Here is a 15,343-nt window from a genome sequence, read left to right on the forward strand (position 1 = left end):
ATCCACAGCTCTAGCGCTAGTACTAGATCATACAAGTTCTCCAAATTGCTCGACCTACTCTCCTGTATTTGCCTGTAGCACCTGGGCCCCGAGGCCCACGATGTAGCCTTTCCTTCAGTTTCCTCCCTCAAGCCATACTACCAACATAGTGGAGTTGAAAGTCACCACGAGAATTATCACTTTTGATCGCCTCTTTACGTGTCCCGATCATACCGATATCAGTAACAAAAGCTAAATCTCTGTCCGAACAGGCATTGAAAGCCCAACGGTACCGACCGACCACCGTGTGTTCCTCAATCCAAAGGCGTCACTGGATACGGTTATGGAGGGGCATTCGGTCAACACACCGCTCTCTTGGTCGTTGTCACTTTTTGTGACCGGAGCCGCTGCTCCCCAATCGAGTAGCTCATCAACTGGTGTCGCAAGGGCTAAATGGACCACCGCTTGCCAACCGCACTCGGCAGACCGAACGGTCACCCATCCAAGTGCTAACCAAGCCCGACAGCGCTTAACTTTGGATTTCAGTATGTAATCTCCACAATATTTCGGCGCAAAACATCGAAGACATATTCAAGGTGTATACGGGTGAATGTTCATTGAGCTCCTGTGTGTGTGGGTCGTGCCTGGAATAATCGTAATTCGCTATGCAGCCATTGCTGGAGTACATGCGTTCCTACTGCGCATTGCTGCAAAAGTCTTCCGTTGCGAAGGCTCGACTGATCGTTATCTTATGGATCATCTTTGTTTAGTGAAGTCCCAGAAAGACTTCCGTTACTCACTGCACGAAGTTTCCAAATAACAGGACTCTATGCAGTTTCAAGCAGGAAACGACCGCCTAGTTTGATCAGGTGGTCAGACAGTCGTGTGTACACTTGCTCCTTGGTGATGAAGCACCAAAAGTTTGACACATAAGCCACTATTTTCGTTTTTCTACAGTCCATCGACTGATTATTGGAAGTACTGTGTTAGACAATAGCTCCCTTATAGTACAAGGGTATGTTGCTGCAGCTCCTCAGCGGCCTGAACAGTGCACATGGTTTGCCTTACGTAAGATATTTCGTACTCTCAAGGAATACTATAAACGCCTGCCTTGCGCAGCTATTGATGATCTTATGTAGATCCCAGAAAGCCGAAATTTCTGCTGGACGATGAAAGATTACATTAAAGTTTTATGTTCTCAGTACTTTGTTCCAGCTAAGGCACGTAAGCTGTCATCTGGAAGGCCAAGCTTCAAAAATGGTTCAAATGGCTCTGAGCACTCTGGGACTTAACATCTGAGGTCATCAGTCCCCTAGAACTTAGAAATACTGAAACCTAACTAACCTAAGGACATCACGCGCATCCATGCCCGAAGCAGGATTCGAACCTGCGACCGGAGCAGTCGCGGGATTCCGGACTGAAGCGCCTAGAACCACACGGCCACCGCGGTCGGCGAAGGCCAAGCTGCTTCCGCCGTTTATGCGTTTATAGTCCCCTCCATATATGACGAGACGAATGTTTGTTTTCTGGGAAAGCGGTTAGGAGACATTTTTATAAAACGTATTGCTATACTGCCAACTCAAATTATGAGACCTTTGTAATGTCTGTATAATTATTTATTACATCATCGATCTCTTTGATTTACAAAAAATATTCACATCACCGGTTTCGAAAAATAATACCCATCTTCGGATGTGCTTAATACACAAAAGGCTTCTTACAGACAAACAATGGTGTTTGGCGGAGGGTGCTTTTGGTACCACTAACCGATCTCTCCTTACCTGTCCCACTCGTGAGTGGCACGTGGGGAGAATCGCTGCAAGAAAGCGTCTGTATTGGTTCTAATTTCTCGAATCTTTTCGTCGTGGTCATTTCGTGACAGGTATTAGGGAGAAAGTAACAGCTTGTCCGACACTTCCCGGAGAGGGCACTCTCGAACTTTTCAATTGCAAACCTCTCTGTGATGCACAACGACTCTCTTGTAACGTGTGCTACCGAAGTTTCTCGACCATCTCTGTACGTGCCGCTCTTCGTTGGGTCTTGTCTCTCTCTTCCGTCAGTGCTACCTGATAAGGGTTCCAGACTGATGAACAATAGGCAACAATCGGTCGAACAACCGCGTTGTAAGCCACTTCCTAGGTGGATGAGATACATTTCCCTAAGATCATTCCTATGAATCTGTCTGGGGGTTGCTTTTCCTATTATTACTTTTATGTGTTAATTCCGCTTAAGCCGGCCTCTGTGGCCGAGCGGTTCCAGGCGTTTCAATCCAGAACCGCTCTGCTGCTGCGATCGCAGGTTCTAATCCTGCCTCGGGCATGGATGTGTGTGATGTCCTTAGGATAGTTAGGTTTAAGTAGTTCTAAGTCTAGGGGACTGATGACCTCAGATGTTAAGTCCCATACTGCCTAGAGCCATTTGAACCATTTCGCTTAAGATCTCTCTGGATAGCTACTCCTCGGTATTTTACGGTAGATACTGTTTCCAGTAACTTGTCATCCGTAGTGTAATTGTAGAGTAATGGTTTTCCTTTCCTATTCATGCGCAATGTGTTACATTTATTAAAGTTCAGGACCAATTGCCAGAGAGAGCACCGTTCATCATTCCCCTGCAGGTCGTTTAGCGAATCTGTACTGTCTTGTGGAGTTGCTTCTTTCTTATAGACAACCGCGACATCTTCGAACAGTCTTAATGAGCTTCCGACGATATCTACTAGATCATTTATATACATTGTAAACAGTAATGGACCTATGACAGTTCCGAGGGGTACTCCGGAAATTAACTTTACATCTGTCGATTTTGTTCCGTTAAGAACGACGTGCTGAGTTCTGCCTGCAAGGAAGTCTTGAATCCAGTCGCAAATTTGTCCACTACGGGATGGTATCAAATGCCTTCCTGAAATCGAGGAATACGGCATATACCTGAATGCTGTTGTCTACAGCACTACGGATTTTATGGAGGAACAGAGCGAGCTGAGTTACTCAAGATCTCTGTTTGAGGACTCAATGTTGATTTTTATGAAGATGACATCATAATTTTCAAGCTAAAACATGTTCATTAATTCTACGACAGATTGACGTAAACGATATAGGCCAATAATTATGTGCATCTGACCTACAATCCTTCTCGAAAACGGAAATCACCAGCGCTTTTTTCCAGTACCTAGGTGCCCTAAATTGATCCAGTGAATTACGATAAAACGCTGCTAGACAGGGAGCAAGCTCTTTCGCATAAACTTTGCACAATCTTATAGGTATCTCATCTGCTCCTGATACCTTTCCACTCCTAAGCGATTGTAGTTGCTTTTCTGTTCCACGAACGTATACCTTAGCACCTGCCATTTCAGCCTTTGTACGACGACTGAAAGAAGTGATTGTGTTATGATCTTCCTTGGTGAAACTTTCGGAGGACCGAATTCAGTATTTCGACCTTCTCTATGTTATCATCCATTTCGGTGCCAGTATGGTCACTGAGTAAATGAATTAGAGGATTTCGAACCGCTTAGTGATTTTACGAAAGACCAAAAGATCTCACGGCGTCTACTCAGATCGGTTGACAAAATTTTACTTTCAAAGTCACTGAACGCTTCTGTCATTGCTCTCCTTACGCTCATTTTACCTTCGTTCGACTTTTGTTGTCAGCTACGTCTTGACACCTCTTGAATCTGTGCTGAAGCTGTCTTTGTTTTCTAACCGGCTATTAAAAAGGGTGGGACTTTCCCATCCGTTAAGATGTTTCTCGGAACGTACTTATCTAAGGCACACTGAACAATGCTTTTGTATTTTTTTTCTATTTGTGCTCCACATCTTCGTCCCAGACTGAATATTTCGTGCTGACTATTTAGATACTTTTTAATTTGTATCCTGTCACTCTTGCTAAGCAATAATATCCTCCTATCTTTCTTAACATTCTTCGTAAGACCCGTTGTCATGCTGCTGTCACAGTCTAATGATCACTGACATTTTCCTCAACGTTAACTGATTCGCTAAGTTCAGGCCTGTTTGTTGCTAGGAGGTCTAAGACGTTACCTTCTCGAGTTGGTTCTTTAATTATCTGCTCGAAGTAATTTTCGGGAAAGACATTCCAAATAATGTCACATGAATCCCGGTCTCTGGTCCCAGTTTTGACAGCGTTTCTCTCTTAGTCTATAACTGGCAAGTTGAAGTCACCCCCTATTACGACTTCATCAGAAAAATTACTAATGATATTCTGCAAGTTCTCGTGAAGCTCTCTACAACAACAGGCAGGCGATATACAAAAGCATCAGATTACCGTTTTTGACCCACCTTTAGTGCTGAACTTCACCCAGAATAATTCGTATTCGGAACACGTTATAATCTCGCTATTATCGACAATTTTCCAGTGACGTTAGCCGTACGTGAGCATTGAAGTAAATGAATGGTAACAGGTGAAAATCAGTGCGAAACCGGAGCTCGAACCCGGATCTCCTGGTAACGTGAGAGTTCCCATAACTGCTTTTTTATTATTTTTTATTTTCTTTTACTCTAAGGGATAGTGGACCGGTGGGGGCTCAGGGGGCAAAATGGGCAGGGGTCGTAACCCGAGGCCTGGCCACACTGTCCCCCTGCTTCAGCCATCCGAGCACGCTTCCTATGTCATCCAAATTCCCAGCCTGTTATACGCTCCTAGCGTAACGTCACCTACCCGTGGACCCTTTACTCGCCATTTCAGATTAATGCAAGAGTGCACCCGCACTGAAAGAATGGAGCTCTGATCGTCGCACCATATTTATACGATGAAGCGCCAAAGAAACTGGTAAAGGCATCTGTATTCAACTAAAGACATATGTAAACAGGCAGAAACCGGCACTGCGATAGGCAACGCCTGTGTGAGATAACAAGTGTCTGGTGCAGTTGTAAGGTCGGTTACTACTGCTACAGTGGCAGGTTATTAAGATTTTAGTGAGTTTGAACGTGGTGCTATAGTCGGCGCACGAGCGATGGGACACAGCGTCTCCGAGGTTGCGAATAAGTGAGGATTTTCCCGTACGACCATTTCACGAGTGCACCGTGAATATCAGTAATCCGGTAAAAGATCAAATCTCCGACTTTGCTGAGGTCGGAAAAAGATCCTGCAACAACGGGACCAACGACGACTGAAGAGAGTTGTTCAACGTGACAGAAGTGCAACCCTTCCGCAAGTTGCTGCATATTTCAGTGCTGGGCCATCGACATGTGTCAGCGTGCGAACCGTTCAACGAAACATCATCGATATGGACTTTCGGAGCTGAAGGCCCACTCGCGTATCCTTTATGGCTGCACGACACAAAGCTTTATGCCTCGCCTGGACTCACCGACACCGACATTGGACTGTTAATGACTGGAAACATGTTACCTAGTCAGACGAGTCTCGTTTCAAATTGTATCGAGCGGATGGACGTGTACGGATATGGAGACAACCTCATGAATCCGTGGACTGTGTCAGCAGGGGACTGTTCAAAGGGGGTGGAAGCTCTGTATTCTGTCAGTTCCCTCCAGCACTACTTCAGACATTCATCGAGTCCACGCCACGTCGTGTTGCGGCACTTCTGCGTGCTCGCGGTGGCGCTACACGATGTTAGTTAGATGTACCAGTTTCTTTGGCTTTTCAGTGTATTTATGAAGTAGAATATCGACAGTACGAAGAAAATAGGAATACAGTCAAAGAATAAAGATATTTTAGAAAGAGACAAAAGAAGAAAGAAAAAAAGTAAAAAGAATGATCCTGTAACATTCAAGTTTAATCTCTGTCTTAAGAGCAATAATGTTTAATAATAATATTATGAAGCGCTTCCATTGTATCCAAAACTATAGCACGAACACGCTTCGAAGGATTGTTTACGCTTTTGCATGTATATAACTGTGTTTTACCACCCATGTAGCTTCCACTATTTTACCAGTTTTATTCATCGTCCACAATCAAAGACATCTATGTTTTAAGTTATACATTCCCTGAAGATATTGCGTTGGATTGTATACAAATCTTTAGATATGCTAAGTTGTAAGCAATATCGCTGTACTCGTAATGAAAACAAACATCGGCTGATTCAGTCGTCGTTTTATGATACGACTTTGGTTTTAGATAGTAAGCAAGACACTGCAACACAGTGTCGATCTTTGGGTTGGGATGGTTTGTTTGGGGGAGGATACCAAACAGCGAGGTCATCGGTCTCATCGGAGTAGGAAGGTTGGGCAAAGACGTCGGCAGTGCCCTTTGAAAGGAACCAGCCCGCATTTGTCTCAAGCGATTTACGGAAATCAAGGAAAACCTAAATGAGGATGGCCGGGCGTGGGATTGAACCGTCGTCCTCCTGAAAGCGAGTCCAGTGTGCTTAGCACTGCACCACCTCGCTCGGTGCTAGTCTTTGCATTTTCTGACTGACGAAGATGATATAAGATAACTGATGCAAGTATATGTGACAGCTACTCGTACTATATGCTTCTATATCTGAAATGCATGTGTCTCAGTGGGCCAGTGCAAGTTTTTCAATTGGAAGTCCCTTTGGCGACTAGCGTGTCCCTAACCTACTTCAGTTATCTAACGAAAGAAAGGGGACCTACAAGCGGCTTAACTTGGCATCCAAATTACGTGTCGTTCCTGTCGATTCCTTACATCATTGAGAGATGAAGGCTAAATCAAAACCAGACTGAAAATTTCCGTGCTCAGACCGGGAGGCTAACCCGCGACCTCTCGGCTTCCAGACATGTAATTTACTACTAAACCACTGTGTATAAATATAACTTTTAAACGTATGAACTCGTATATTTTACTTTTAATCTTTCCATTTAAAAGCTATAACTGAAAACAGTCATGTCTTTGACGCCAAGCAACTATCTTTTAACTTGATGGTGTGTTAATCTGTAAACGTCATGTAATACTTCTTACAGATTTTTGTGCATATATAGGCGATATGAAGATAGTAGCTCGATTGAAACTAATTGACTGTTAATAAATAGACATCATCACACCTTTTGGTGCAGTTCTTTGCGTATCCTCTGTAAATGTAAACGATCACTTTCAGACAAACATAATGAAAGTGATATTTTAAACGCAAGCAATAATCAATCGAAGAATTATTAGCTGCATGTGGCAACGATAGAATTTCACAGTAAAAAAAATAAAAAAATAAAAAAAAGGCACACTTTCATCCAAGTACAGGGTGTTAAAAATTGTTTATAATTCTTTTAATACTTAGCCAGTTTTCATGAAACGAAAAACATTTTGTTCCTTACAGTAGTAGAATCGTTATGCATTGCTAAAATTCAGCTTAAGCACCACAATTTCCTACCAGTTTCCGTAAATGGACGTGGACGTTTGTGACAGAATTCTGCAGGTAATCCAGCGGTACGTTTCCAAAACTAGGTGAATTCGATCCTACAACCCTTCAAGACTTTTTACTTTTGAGCGATAAACTTCCTCTTTCGCCCACTCTCAGAGAAAGAAATGAAAGGACTTTAGGTCAAGACTTCTTGCTGGCCATTTAAGGAAGCCATGATGTCCCAACCAACGTCCTAGAAAATGTGTGTCTAGCCGTGTGTGGACAGGATATGGGAAGTGAGGCGGGGCCCCAGCTTGCATAAAGAACTTTGTAGTTGTCTCATGTGGATATAATACGGTGAACATAATTTTCAAGCATATCAAGGTGCCGTTTTGCATTCACTGTGTCCCGAATGAGATTTGAGCTTCAACCCAAAGGAGTTCGATTTCATATACGTCCCCGATTTTTTGTTGCAGAGACAGATATGTGGCGTAGCACGAGGTCTAGGATGATTATTGGCAATATTCGGTACATTCTTTTCTTGCACGACATCAAGACGACATAGGAACCATGTGTTGTAACTATTTCAGCCATTTCCAGTTTTGAAGAAATTCCGTCGTTGGCAGCATTCACATTAAATTTAATGCAATTTTCATTATAAATAAATGAAATCGTTAGGTAAGTTCAGTAAAGCTGTGTTACGTAGTAGAGGAAACTCTGAACAGTATTTTGGTGAACATTAAGTACATACGTACACGGCACATCAACTATCAAAAGTAACATAGCTGATACCAACAAAGCTCGACCATCATTCCAAAGAAGGATCCTATTATACAGCTGTTCAATACAAGCAGTTCACACAGTATTATATAATCCTATCGATTTGCACGTTCACTTTATGCAAACTTACGATCGGGACAACGAAGGGTAGTCATAATGTTTTAATTATCACTTCGATTAAATGAAGTTACATCATTAATTTTTTATTTGGAGGGTACATTTGAAAGATAAAAAAGAACAGGTTAATCAGGAAACGAAGCGTACTGGTGGGTTTGCCCATTGAAAAATAAAATAGCGTACAAAACACCTTTTTTTTATTTCTGAGCTGCTCCACCTTCATGTTCACATGTCCCCACCTTCCATCTCAAAGGAAATATTAAAAATTAAAGCATCAGGATCAAATTCGGATTTTTCCCAATAAGACTGAGCATAGATTAGCAGTGTTCAATTAAATAAGACTAGGAAAACATTCACATCCAAGAAACATGAAATCTAGAAGGTAATGTGCAATTTGTCTCTAGAAAATAATTTAACACAATATTACATTAACTTACGCACATTAAAATTCTTATTTGAACGGATCTATGCAAAGAATTGCCTAACCGTCCAAGGCGACACACTTAGCCCCAAAACAAGAAAACAAAGTAAAGATTACAAATGATCTGAACTCTGTGCTTGAAATGGCCGTATAGGGGGAAGCAAAACGCTAACAACGGCCTATTCCTATGAACAATATATGTGATATACACAGGCATACCTTTTTAAAATGAAACTGTTTTCACAAGCTACCCTCAACAACTCAGATCGGGGTCCATTCAGGACAGCAGAATTAACGAGTGTGAGTACACCAACGTAAGTCACTAAACATAGCTTCAGTGCAAAACTGTACAAATCTCACTCAGTTATAATTTTAGATGCCAACCGAGCTAACAAGCCATTTGGCTGCTATAATGATCAGCACAGGTCGCGCCGACTGAGAGGCAGATCACTCCCCATGAACTTAGCTGCGGAACTGGATACGTTGCGCAATGCACTGAACAACATGATGAATAAATGAGTTCTGAGTATTGGTGCTTACAAAATCATTAATGGTTTAGTGATTAGAAGGGAGTTCATCTAACTACTGAATTAAAAATTATTTCCCAGTTTGACCCTAATCTATTACATTTATTCCTTACAACACATGCATAAACAAGAAAGAAATAATTATGCATTACCATGAGTGATAAAATACATATAAAAGAAAAGTTATGAGCATTGAAACAGATTTAAAAAAGAAGTAGATTGATTGGGCAAAACCCACAAGGGACAAGTGAGATGAGACTAACCTCACCTCAACAGGACATTCCAGAAAAGGCACGACTATGGATGAGTGCGTAGTGATTGGGCCGATCGTTTCAACAAGACGTATGAAACCTACATGCAAACAATAAACCATGCTAGGCTATGGATGAGCTACGCATACCTGGCTAAGTATCAAACCAACGTAACTACTCGAGTTTGAAAGCAATGTACGCGAGTAGTCTGTGCCAGATATTCTTACCTTAGTTGTTCCCTGGAGATTCGAGTCCCGCATACGGCCAGTCCTACAGCCGAGATCTACTCACCAACCGCTGTGTGATGGTCTGACACACAAAAATGCAAATCTGCCTTCTGCCACGTCTCCAGTGTCAGAATGTCCTCCTCTGAGTCCCGACCCAAAGTTTTCTTTCCTCCAAGTCTCCAAAATCTGAACGTCCTCTTCCGCGTATCTATCCAACATGTAACTAACATGAACCATGGATCCTGCCGATGGTGGGGAGGCTTGCGTGCCTCAGCGATACAGATAGCCGTACCGTAGGTGCAACCACAACGGAGGGGTATCTGTTGATAGGCCAGACGAACGTGTGGTTCCTGAAGAGGGGCAGCAGCCTTTTCAGTAGTTGCAGGGGCAGCGGTCTGAATGATTGACTGATCAGGCCTTGTAACGCTAACCAAAACGGCCTTGCTGTGCTGGTACTGCGAACGGCTGAAAGCAAGGGGAAACTACAGCCGTAATTTTTCCCGAGGGCATGCAGCTTTACTGTATGATTAAATGATGATGGCATGCTCTTGGGTAAAATATTCTGGAGGTAAAATAGTCCCCCATTGGGATCTCCGGGCGGGGGCTACTCAAGAGGACGTCGTTATCAAGAGAAAGAAAACTGGCGTTCTACGAATCGGAGCGTGGAATGTCAGATCCCTTAATCGGGCAGGTAGGTTAGAAAATTTAAAAAGGGAAATGGATAGGTTAAAGTTAGATATAGTGGGAATTAGTGAAGTTCGGTGGCAGGAGGAACAAGACTTTTGGTCAGGTGAATACAGGGTTACAAATGCAAAATCAAATAGAGGTAATGCAGGAGTAGGTTTAATAATGAAAAAAAAATAGAAGTGCGGGTAAGCCACCACAAACAGCATAGTGAATGCATTATTGTGGCCAAGATGGACACGAAGCCCACGCCTACTACAGTAGTACAAGTTTATATGCCAACTAGCTCTGCAGATGATGAAATTAATGAAATGTATGATGAGATAACGGAAATTATTCAGGTAGTGAAGGGAGACGAAAATTTAATAGTCATGGGTGATTCGAATTCAACAGTAGGAAAAGGAAGAGAAGGAAACGTAGTAGGTGAATATGGATTAGGGCTAAGGAATGAAAGAGGAAGCCGCCTGGTACAATTTTTGCACAGAGCATAACTTAATCATAGCTAACACTTGGTTCAAGAATCATGAAAGAAGATTGTATACATGGAAGAACCCTGGAGATACTAGAAGGTTTCAGATAGATTATATAATGGTAAGACAGAGATTTAGGAACCAGGTTTTAAATGTAAGACATTTCCAGGGGCAGATGTGGACTCCGACCACAATCTATTGGTTATGAACTGTAGATTAAAACTGAAGAAACTGCAAAAAGCTGAGAATTTAAGGAGATGGGACCTGGATAAACTGACTAAACCAGAGGTTGTACAGAGTTTCAGGGAGCGCATAAGGGAACATTTGACAGGAGTGGGGTAAAGAAATACAGTAGAAGAAGAATGGGTAACTTTGAGGGATGAAATAGTGAAGGCAGCAGAGGATCAAGTAGGTAAAAAGACGAGGGATAGTAGAAATCCTTGGGTAACATAAGAGATACTGAGTTTAATTTATGAAAGGAGAAAATACAAAAATGCAGTAAATGAAGCAGGCAAAAAGGAATACAAACGTCTCAAAAATGAGATCGACAGGAAGTGCAAAATGGCTCAGCAGGGATGGCTAGAGGACAAATGTAAGGATGTAGAGGCTTATCTCACTAGGGGTAAGATAGATAGTGCCTACATGAAAATTAAAGAGATCTTTGGAGAAAAGAGAACCACTTGTATGAATATCAAGAGCTCAGATGGAAACCCAGTTTCAAGCAAAGAAGGGAAAGCAGATAGGTGGAAGGAGTATTTAGCGGGTCTAAACAGAGGCGATGTTCTTGAGGACAATATTATGGAAATGAAAGAGGATGTAGATGAAGATGAAATGGGAGATATGATACTGCATGAAGAGTTTGACAGAGCACTGAAAGACCAAAGTCGAAACAAGGCCCCTGGAGTAGACAACATTCCATTGGAACTACTGAGAGCCTTGGGAGAGCCAGTCCTGACGAAACTCCACCACCTGGCGAGAAAGATGTATGAGACAGGCGAAATTCCCTCAGACTTCAAGAAGAATAAAATAATTCCAATCCCAAAGAAAGCAGGTGTTAACAGATGTGAAAATTACCGAACTATCAGAATAATAAGTCACAGCTGCAAAATACTAATCAGAGGACCAGGAAGAGCAGTTGAACGGAATGGAGAGTGTCTTGAAAGGAGGATATAAGATGAACATCAACAAAAGCAAAAGAGGATAATGTATTGTAGTCCAATTAAATCGGGTGATGCTGAGGGAATTAGATTAGGAAATGAGACACTTAAAGTAGTAATGGAGTTTTGCTATTTGGGGAGCAAAATAACTCATGAGGGTCGAAGTAGAGAGGATATAAAATGTAGATTGGCAATGGCAAGAAAGCGTTTCTGAAGAATAGAAATTTGTTAACATCGAGTATAGATTTAAAGATTTAAGTGTCAGGAAGTCGTTTCTGAAAGTATTTGTATGAAGTGCAGCTATGTATGGAAGTGAAACGTGGGCGATAGTTTATAAAAGTAGAGAATAGAATACTGTAATTTACCGTCTAGTAAGGTCATCCGAAGACCTGTTTCAGTTGCAAAGCGATTTAGAAAATATTGCTGTATGGTGTGGCAGGTGGCAGTTGACACTAAATAACGAAAAGTGTGAGGTGATCCACATGAGTTCCAAAAGAATACCGTTGGAATTCGATTACTCGATAAATAGTACAATTCTCAGGGCTGTCAATTCAACTAAGTACGTGGGTGTTAAAATTATGAACAACTTCGGTTGGAAAGACCACAAAGATAATATTGTGGGGAAGGCGAGCCAAAGGTTGCGTTTCACTGGCAGGACACTTAGAAGATGCAACAAGTCCACTAAAGAGACAGCTTACACTACACTCGTTCGTCCTCTGTTAGAATACTGCTGCGCAGTGTGGTATCCTTACCAGGTAGGAATGATGGAGGACATCGAAAGGGTGCAAAAAAGGGCAGCTCGTTTTGTATTATCACGTAATAGGGGAGAGAGTGTGGCAGATATGATACGCGAGTTGGGATGGAATCATTAAAGCAAAGACGTTTCTCGTCGCGGCGAGATCTATTTACTAAATTTCAGTCACCCACTTCCTCTTCCGAATGCGAAAATATTTTATTGAGCCCAACCTACATAGGTAGGAATGATCATCAAAATATAATAAGAGAAATCAGAGCTCGAACAGAAAGGTTTGTAAGTTGTCAGGCAAATCCAACACCTTCCATGAAAACCCTGACATGATAAGCAAATCCAGTAGTATGTCACATAGCTCCGAATAAATCATGACATTAAATTAACCAAAGTAATACGAGTAACGAGTGAGCAAATGGAATACCACAGACTAACAAGAGAATGCCTAAATGAAGGTCATACCTTCCCACCGTGAGACAGACGCAGTTCCGAGGGGAGAAACGAGAACAGAAGCCGAGAGCAGAACCGTGTTAAGCTGGAAGGCCCTACGATAAGGGACGGACGGACACCCACGTTACCAGCTAACCGCTAGGACCACACCACCCGCAACTTTTAGCGTGAGACTTTTTCGCGTCTCTGTTACGCCAGGACCACCCCCCCAGCCAATGTTAAAAGATAGAGCCCTCCAGAAGAACATTATAGATCTTACGATAACACAAAAAGGGCCACACCACCCGCAAGTTTTAGAGTGAGACTTTTTCGCGTCTCTGTTAATTTGGACCACCCCCCAGCCAATGTTAAAAGCTAGAGCCCTCCAGAAGAACAGTATAGATCTTACGATAACACAAAAAGGGCCACACCACCCGCAAGTTTTAGCGTGAGACTTTTTCGCGTCTCTGTTAATTTGGACCACCCCCCAGCCCATGCTAAAAGATAGAGCCCCCCAGAAGAACAGTATAGATCTTACGATAACGCTAAAAGGACCACACCAGCTGCAAGTTTTAGCGTGAGACTTTTTCGCGTCTCTGTTACGTTGCAAACTTTAAAAACATTGCCCCACCACGAAAAGTATAACGTTTCTCATTGGATAGACAGAATTTTTGTAGGTGGTGCTTAAGGTTAACATTGAGACCCTGATTGGTCAGATGAAAACACAGCCAGATAGTTTTTTTTTTAACCAACTTCGGTAAATTGTAGTAAGGAGAAGTTAGGACAGAGTTACTTCCGAGATATCGAGGTGAGCGGAGCTATGCTGCCCGCCGCCCCCAGACGAACGCTGACAAGGTAATGAACACACGCGATGCTGCATAACAGAGCATAAAGCTTCACTCAGAACTGCAGAAGTCTCATCTGTTACATCCCCTTTTTGCGTAATACTAGTGTCGATCGTCAATTAAAGCTCATGGTGTTCACATTTGCCACTTGAAGTAAAAATCTGAAACGCGATGATTTTTCTGTTATATAGTTATTGAGAAGCCACACCAGCCACTGTAATTTACGACGCGTTGGATAAGTAATTAAAGATAATTGAGGGCCACTGTAGACCATTTTGATAGTTTTCTCTTTTGTGAAACTTAATTTAAACATAGATTATAGATGTGATATGGCATAGGTCATCCTTCGATCCATTGTAGAACTTGGAAACCCATTCAGGGAATATTCGTTCACATTTTTGTTGAACGCAGTTGGTTTTTACCCTCCTGTATTAAAACATTTCCGTTTTTCAATAGTGCAATATATAAACAATGTTTTGTGAGTAGAATAAAATTTCCAATGGTAAACTTAACTGCTTTTTCGACGTTATTTTTACCAGCTAACTAAAAATAGCAAAGCCTTGAACCCCTTCCACTAAATTTAGTCAGTATTAAGATTCTTTTACAGGGAGTGCAGTGGAGCTGACGCTGAAATCATAAAGTATTTGGTTATATCATCGCTAGTCTCACTGAACTCTTCTGAATTCTACATGTCATGCGTGGTCTGGCGTCTCCTTACCAGCAACAGGTCCCAGGTTCAAACTAGTCAATTCCCTAAAAAACACACTCAGAGCGTCGTTGCGTGAAAGTGGTAGGCAGACATGATATAGAACAAACAGACACCACGCAGAATGTTAGAGGTGTAGGTGTTCGTTTTTCCCGCGCGCTGTTCGGGAGTGGAATGGTAGAGAGGTAGTATGATTGTGGTTCGATGAACCCTCTGCCAAGCATTTAAATATGAATTGCAGAGTAATCATGTAGATGTAGATGTAGAATAGAAGCTTTCGAAATGTGGTGCTATTGAAGAATGTTGAAGATTAGATGGGTAAATCACATAACTAATGGAGAGGTATTGAATAGAATTGGGGATAAGAGAAATTTGTTGCACAACTTGACAAGACGAAGGGCTCGGTTGGTAGGACATATTCTGAGGCGTCAATGGATCACCAATTTAGTATTGGAGGGCAGCGTGGAGGGTAAAAATTGTATAGGGAGGCCAAGAGATGAATACACTAAACAGATTCAGAAGTATGTAGGTTGCAGCAGGTACTGGGCGATGGAGCTTGCACAGGATAGAGTAGCATGGAGAGCTGCATCAAACCAGTCTCTGGACTTAAGACCACAATAACAATTAAAACCTTATGACTTCGCCTCGTATTGGTGTTTAAAACAGTTCTTGTTTCATAAATTACAAAGCATGCATTTTCATCCTCATTGCCAACACGATGCCATTCACTGAAACTAGGTAAAC

The 15,343-nt window shown here is 42.2% G+C and overlaps 1 protein-coding gene across 2 annotated transcripts in view; it reads left to right on the forward strand.

Annotated features, from left to right (window-relative positions):
• The window catches only part of LOC124776478 (neither inactivation nor afterpotential protein C), a 372,945-nt gene that overhangs the window by 78,121 nt on the left and 279,481 nt on the right, over positions 1-15,343 (forward strand). The gene's annotated exons all lie outside the window — the stretch shown is intronic.

The sequence above is a fragment of the Schistocerca piceifrons genome, chromosome 2 (genome assembly GCF_021461385.2).
Source record: "Schistocerca piceifrons isolate TAMUIC-IGC-003096 chromosome 2, iqSchPice1.1, whole genome shotgun sequence".
Classification (NCBI taxonomy): domain Eukaryota; kingdom Metazoa; phylum Arthropoda; class Insecta; order Orthoptera; family Acrididae; genus Schistocerca; species Schistocerca piceifrons.